The sequence below is a fragment of the Frieseomelitta varia genome, unplaced genomic scaffold (genome assembly GCF_011392965.1).
Source record: "Frieseomelitta varia isolate USP_RPSP 00005682 unplaced genomic scaffold, Fvar_1.2 scaffold_950, whole genome shotgun sequence".
Taxonomy (NCBI): Eukaryota; Metazoa; Arthropoda; class Insecta; order Hymenoptera; family Apidae; genus Frieseomelitta; species Frieseomelitta varia.
The window spans coordinates 36,403-44,161 of record NW_025110757.1 but is presented as its reverse complement, the minus strand read 5'-3'; the positions used below and the strand labels follow the sequence as shown (position 1 = coordinate 44,161).

General features: G+C 30.4%; 1 pseudogene; it reads right to left on the bottom strand.

The window, feature by feature from the left end:
- Positions 1 to 222: 222 nt before the first annotated feature.
- Positions 223 to 6,950, bottom strand: LOC122538016 (annotated as a pseudogene).
- Positions 6,951 to 7,759: the final 809 nt, after the last annotated feature.

Below are 7,759 nucleotides of genomic sequence, written 5' to 3'. Positions count from 1 at the left end.
TAAATACATCTTATTAAAGTGTCACGACTAAAATGTCCTATTAATTTCAATTCAGTTCAATATATTAATCAACTGGATTGAACAAAATTTATAACATTTTTATGTAATATAAACAAAAGAAAACAAAATTTATAACATTTTTATGTAATATATTCCGTGCACATCTATAAATTATTTGCCCAATGATTATCAATAAATCAAAATTGATTCTGATATCAAAATCCGTTTTTTTAAATTAATATTCTACAAAAATGTAAATGATTCAGTCATTAGGTTTTGAATTTAAGTAGATTTATCGTTGAAATCAATGTATGACATTATAGATAGTAAAAGCTATTATAGCTGAAAAGACCATTATTCCAAATATCTGATGTATCCAGTAAAGTCTAAAATAAACGGAAATATCATTAACCGTACGTTAAAAATATTATCATAATTATATCTATCTTCGTAAAAAGGTATTTCGATACGTACAATGATAATCGTCGCGCTGCGTTCACAAATTCAGATTTTTCATTTAGAAGGAATCTTTTTCATTCCCATCTGGTAATTTGTAATATAATTCTTCCAGTCCATAAATCCAGTTTCACGATTTTGCTACCTTTTAACGTAATCACATTTATCATCATCATGTCAGTATTGTTATTTCTGTGGAAGCTCCATTCGTGACTGCTGAAGTATTCCAGCATTATAAGATATTCATTATTCTGAAACGCAATTTTCAAATGTTATTACTATTATAGATGAAGACAGAAATTATTGCAAAAAATTTTCTTCTAACATGGATTGTTTTTTGGGACCGATCATCTGTCGTTGTTCGATAAACAGAATACTTACATTGTTTTTTTATCCTGAAGTTTTAAAAAGATATCCATGACGAAAACAGGCAAAATATGCAGAAATATATTCAGAATATTGTAAACAAATCAGTTAGCTACTAAAACGCAACACGGATACCATAGTAAATCGTTCATAGGCATTTTTATGCTGCATTCCACGTCGATGTCTTTCAACATGCACCAGCTTAGAAAATGAAACATTTTCAATCGTAAAGTTAAATGCATTATATTTAAAATAGAGAATATTCTTATTACAATATCTCATGAATTATTATGCAATTTTAGTTACTTTAGTTTAGTATAAGTCTCAAAACCGATATATTGAGGATGAAATAAAGTATTTAATGTAAGTGCAACGTTAACGATTTGACATTCTTGGAAATTTAATACTATTTGCCTTTGCTTTAGATATCTAATTTTCATGTCACGTATATAGCTACTGTTTTGTATTTTAATTATAATAGTATTTCTTTCATTTGTGTGTCCTGATTAAACTAAAGCTTCAAAATACTCTAATAATTAATATTATATATTATATATTATTATATTAATATTAATTCGATTTAATTAATTAATATAATTCCGTAATAAATATATTACCTGAGAGGAGGGGCATTTGTGCAGTTGTATACTTTAGGATTATTTTCACGATATAGGGTAATATGCCACGCGACACACATTGTCGATTACGTAATCAATAGGTACTAGATCTAACTTTGTGTCCTTCTTAGCTGTTGATACTTTTAAAATACCTTTGCCGCTGCAACGTTAAATTGACTTAGAAATTATTCATGATTTTCTGCTAGATAAAAATATATAATTCTTATATATTATTATTTAATTCTCATATATTAGTAAAGAAGTAACGAGAGAGGCCCAGTAAAAGTAGGAATTGCTAATTATAATCATTTTATTATTAGTAAAGTTGCTGTTTAGGAACTAATGTCCAATGATTTTAATCTTCATATATGTTGTCGTCGACTAATAGGATAGACCGAACATCAAATGAGGTTTCGTATTTCATGGTTTGTATTAGCGACAAGGAAAAAAATCACTTTTTTAACGTATTCTACGTTTAAACAACGGTGAATTGGAGAACTATGACGAATAAAGTGATACAAGCAAGTTAAATAAAATGATATCCATTACAGTGTCGTCAATTTTATATCTCCAGTACCTATACCTATACCTCCAGATTCAGGTACAAAAAATCAGTATCAAACTATTATTTTATATTATGTATCTATGTATATGTCACAAAGAGCCCTATCTGTGTTTTAAAATTAAGTATATAAATTTAAGTATATAAATATTTATTGTTTAAAAGTCCTTTTTATTAACTAAATTCTTCCTAAAATTATTTTGGTAATTGGTGATTGACTACGAGAAATCCTAACATTTTGTCGTCTAAGTCTGATGATCAAAGTTTAATAGAATGGCGGAAAAAATTGTACAGTAATAGAAGAAATAATTATAAAATTGTATATTCAAAGGAATTGCGGATCATTCAAATTGTTCGAGAATATTGAATTGTCTGTCCAGTCTCCTGTACCAATCATCGTTCTTTGTCATAACATTGCAGCGCAGACGATTTAACATACATAAGTACATAACTGTATAACTTCGTATACCTCGTCTGTGCCAGAATATTGTAATATCGGTTGTTATAATTAATCTGTAGTTATAATTTTAGTTATGTTTAAATATAACAGATGGCCTGTTTGTAGATGTAAAAATATGATAAAATGATTGTGATGCGAGAAGTCCAACATAGGCATGGAGCGTTTTTCTTTTTTAAAAAGACCAGAGTCGAGCGAGTTGCAAAACCGAGTCATGAGAGAGCATTCAGAAAGAGCTGTTGAAAGTGTCAATTGTGTTGTTAAAAGAGTTTATTTGAGTTATTAATTCGTGTTGATTGAATGTTATTTATCCTGTTTAATTATTTGTTATTCTATTATCATTACTTCTATTAAATACGCATTATTTATATTACATCTCTACAATATTAATATGACATTATCAACAGTAAGATATATAAATATAAAATTTGAAATAAATACATCCCTACATATTTATATTCATATCCAGGGAATAAATATAAAAACAAATTCGCATACTACATAGAAAGAACATTCTTAGTCATTCCTTCACACTTGTCGATTATTCGCTGAACCTCAATTTATCGAGATTGCTTTTCCTATGATTACGCTAATTAATCGAGCTCTTATTGTATATTAACTTACATTAAAATTACTATTAATAATTATCTATAAAAGTACCTGTAACTCCAGAGATATTATCCACCCAACCAGGACATAGTTCTTTCAGCAAAGCACCAATTATACTTGGTCGCACTATCGCAAATGGTAAACAATCGCTATTGTTGGACACTATCTGTTCCACCAGATTCTTGGTAAACGTGTATGTATTTGGATAAGTTTTTAGAATTCTTTCTTCTAATAGGTCGATCAATGTTTTGTTTTCAGTTTCATGTATATCTATCGCCGCAGAAGGTGTCAAATACGTGCTGCAAATTAATAACGAGTGAAAATGTTTGTGGAGTTGTAATTATTACCAAGTTATAGATTTCTATATAATAATGGGAAGTATGAAAAATTGTTCTTACTTGTAAACTTTTTCCTCAATCTCTGGCAAATGCGCATTGCTATAAGCTGTGCAATTGGATTACGCGAACAGTACCTTTTGTATTTGTATTAACAACCACATTCAGAGATTCATTAAATCTCACTAGTTGCGAGATGGAACACAATGTTCACATTCTCTATCAACATAGTCCTATCTGCTGGCGAAAGACCTAAATCTGGCTCATGTCACCCTGTACGGGATGAATCCTGCTGAAAACAGAGGGATGCTTTACTCTTACGCTGTCATAAATCTGAAAATGAAAACATATAAAATCAGTTCTCTGAAGGTATATTGTTTATAATATTCTATGTTCCACTAATTTTTAAATTTTCTGACGTATTTGCATTTTATATCAAATAGGGTATACATTGAATTCATTTCCTCTTATTTATTTTCTTATTTTATTTACGTTCATTTCATTTTCTCAAGATGAACTTCTCAAAATATTTTTATTTTCAAAATATTCCTTTCTACTTTGTTGTAAGAGTGATACGATAAATAATATTTTAACATCTACAGTGCGAAACAAAGTTATAACTTCAGCATCACAAGACTAGTTGACAATCCTAGTAGAGACTCAATTATAGAACTACAATTATAGAAATACGAAGCAAATTGTTTCTTGAAATTTCATTAATAAATATATACTTGTGTACATAAATTTGGCTGCTGAACGGCTAGTAGATGTAAAAAAGCAGTTACAATATTATTTACATACTGGATCATCAATGAGCTTCTTAAATCGTACATCTATCGTTTGGTTCTTCTTCGGTTGAATAAGGATAAAAAAAATAGTGGCGATGCTTGGGCACACACGCATCAATTTCTTCAAAATTCCTTTTCCAGTATTGGCGTAGAATCCCTCAATGGAATTCGCTCTATTCAATTTCTCACTGACAGTGTTTTCATTAATTTTTACGTTCATTGTGTTTATATTAGAAGATCTTCAGCCAGAACAACTATAATTGGAATTAAAAATAAATCATAATAAAATCATAAATGGGAGAATTGAGAAGCAAAGAACACAAGTCTTTTACTTTTTGTACAATGTAAACAACATAATTTGATAGTCTCAAATATCTTTGTTGTTGAAACATTGTAGCCAAAAATTATTCGTTATTTGTATACAATAGGCTATAAAATGATAGCAATCATTTTTCTGCAACATGATTGGATCATAAATATAGAATCGAATAACACAACTTAGTATAACATAATTGCAACATTAAAAAATTCGATTCCAACTTAGGACACTTGTGATTTTATTGAATTCTGAAGTTCCCTAAACAAAAGAAACAAATCTCTTTATTCATTAAATGAAAATTTCATTTCTACGATAATTTCTCAAAATTATTCGATGTTCTCTATTAAAAATATATATTAATACTAATGGAAAAAGTGAGTAATTTCTTACTAACACTCTCATTACTTATATTTCTTGTCTTTGTACGGCAAATACCTACATTTTACAATGGATGCTCTCTATATAAAAAGAAGTCGTGAAAAATGTGCATATTTATGGAAATAAAACAAATTAATATTCTTTAAAGAAATCAGCTTTATATTCATAATTTTGGTCCCTTAAACAAAAGAATTCTTGGAACAATAAATACTGTGATCGCTCAAAGTTTCTTCGATGTCATTATTTTGTGCAAATTGCAATAATTGATATGTATTCTTATCTCTTTCTCTGTAGAGAGAATTTCTAACTATATTGGTTCACAGTTTAACTATGAAAAAACATATAAGGAGAATGGTTTAACTGTGAATAAAAAAGAGGCAAAAACAACTGTGTAACTGTAAATCGTCAAAAAAAAAAGAAAAAATGCGAAACTATGATGTAAATTCAATATAAAGCGAAACTATGATGTAAATTCAACGACTAACACAATATGCATGACATCGATATTATTTTGAAGATTTATTATAACAGAGTCAGATTCAAATTTCTGTTGACAAAGATTTTTCGAATCTGGTTTCATATAACGTTATTCAGGATATTGAATACAGGATATTGAAAAAAGAAGCGGTCAAACTATTATACACTGCTGCCAGAATAAAAGGACAAAGTAACATACAATACATAACTCTGAAATTTTGGATCCGATAGTTATTTTACTGTATTTTTGATATAAAAGAAGGATGTCTATTTCTTCGTAAGGAACAGTTTCCGGAATTGTGTCAATGTAATCTTTTTTCTGTCTTAAAAACAAAGTTGAATGAGATATCGAAGTTTGATCATGAAATCCATGATCTTCACTTACCTATTATTTTCACTGTGTCCAGAGAACGAAGAAAAAAATAAGACGTGCTCTTATAGTAGCACTTCTTGCAACGCGTTTCCTCTGAGTTATGAAATCATGTTTTGTATGCTACTCCTTTGCATATTTATATTGACAACACCATCCCACTATCATTACGACTACCAGTACCACTAGCAGTAACACCACCACTATTATTATTAGTACTACCAAGGTAAAATCAGCATATTTTTGCATTTAGCTACAACAATGCAAATAAAACCAATTTTGATGAGATGAAACAGATTAAAAATTAGTTGTCGCAGGATTTATTTAGGTAAGTTTCGAAATTAATTTATACCCTATTAAATAACATATATATTGTGGTATATAGGCCAATATTGATTATGCCAACGTATGAATGGTGTTGATGTGTAGTGATGAATAGTGTCATTGCTTCTATTTTCATTCTAGTTAGTTACTACTTTATCAGTAGATTTTTCGATCTTTGGAAACGATTTGGATGGGCGATTAGCTTGTTATGGTCTGGCTATTTGCATTTGTTTGTATTCTGCTTGAATATTGTAAATGTTATTGACATCTATATGAAATTCTAGATCATAATACTTATATTTTAATGATTTGTTATATTTTGCTCGATATTATATCATTACACAGACGCATACTTTAACATTATATCTTCTTCTGCAACAAAAGTTGTGGCTTGGCTCTTGGTAGCGTAAGATTCAGATTTAGTTAGTAAACATTCACAGAGGATTTAAGTGATTCAACTTTGCGAAAGGCTGTACACTATTTTAAATACAGAAATTACATTGTTAAAATTCATTACATACGTGATTGAGAATATAAATGTAACTAAATAGTTGAACACAATAATATAATTATTATGATGCCTGAGTATTTGAAAATCAGTGTTAAATGAAAATAGAGAACAGTCTCGATTCAGCCGTCGTACCGTACGGACGATATAGTCTCGCTTACGAGTTCCAATACAAATTATTATAGTGTCAGTGTAGTGGAAACAAACGCTAATTTCGTACCTCAACACAAAAGAATACCGGAACGAATACACCGACTATCTAACACCAACGGGAACTGCGGGAACCTCTGAGTAGAGGGGTTCCCAATTTTCTAACCAAACGGAAACAAACAACTCCACCAAATCATACTCCCAAGCACCACCTACAAAAGACCAAGCTATCATCACTCACACAATAGACGACACAAGCGTCCAAGACTTGCAATAGGGAAACTAATCGGACCCAAATCAATAAGGTACATCTCCAAAATTTCAAACAATCGAATTTGCGCATATCTTGATAAAAAAGAAACTGTGTTACACCTAACAAATCTACATAAAACAATAACGGTCACAACAACAATATGCTAAACCTAAGACCAATGTTAACTCCAGTCCAAAGAGTAATCGTCGCCCCGGTCATATCCAATTCAGAATTTGAACAAATTTTCAAAAGAAACAACATCAAGCTATGTTCCAGAATAACGACCTTGAAAGCAGGAATGACCGACCCGGAATACATCCACATCCTCAGTTTTAGAAGACAGGCATACATTGGAAAAATCCCATTCACCTTCCTAATAACTTTTGAAGATATATCTTACCGTATTTTCACCTCCATCGACAACCTTCTCTGCTTCCGATGTAAACAAGAATGTCACTTAGCGAAAGATTGTCCGCAAACCTCAAATTCAAACATAATCGATACGACAATCCCAAATACAAATACAACGATTCCCACACCAACTCAATCCTCCAAACTGCCGGTAAAGAAGATTCCCATCACTACCGAGAACAAACTTACAATCTTAATCAAACAACTAACAAATTACCTACAGAGCAACCACCAATCCTTCTCGGTTCCAAAAGACCACTGTCACAATCATCAGCTGACGACAAACTGGACTATATTAGCTTAAACGACATAGTCTCCATGCCTCCACCAATCAATCCACATAAAAAAAAATCGCAATGACCAAACTAAAACCGCTTCC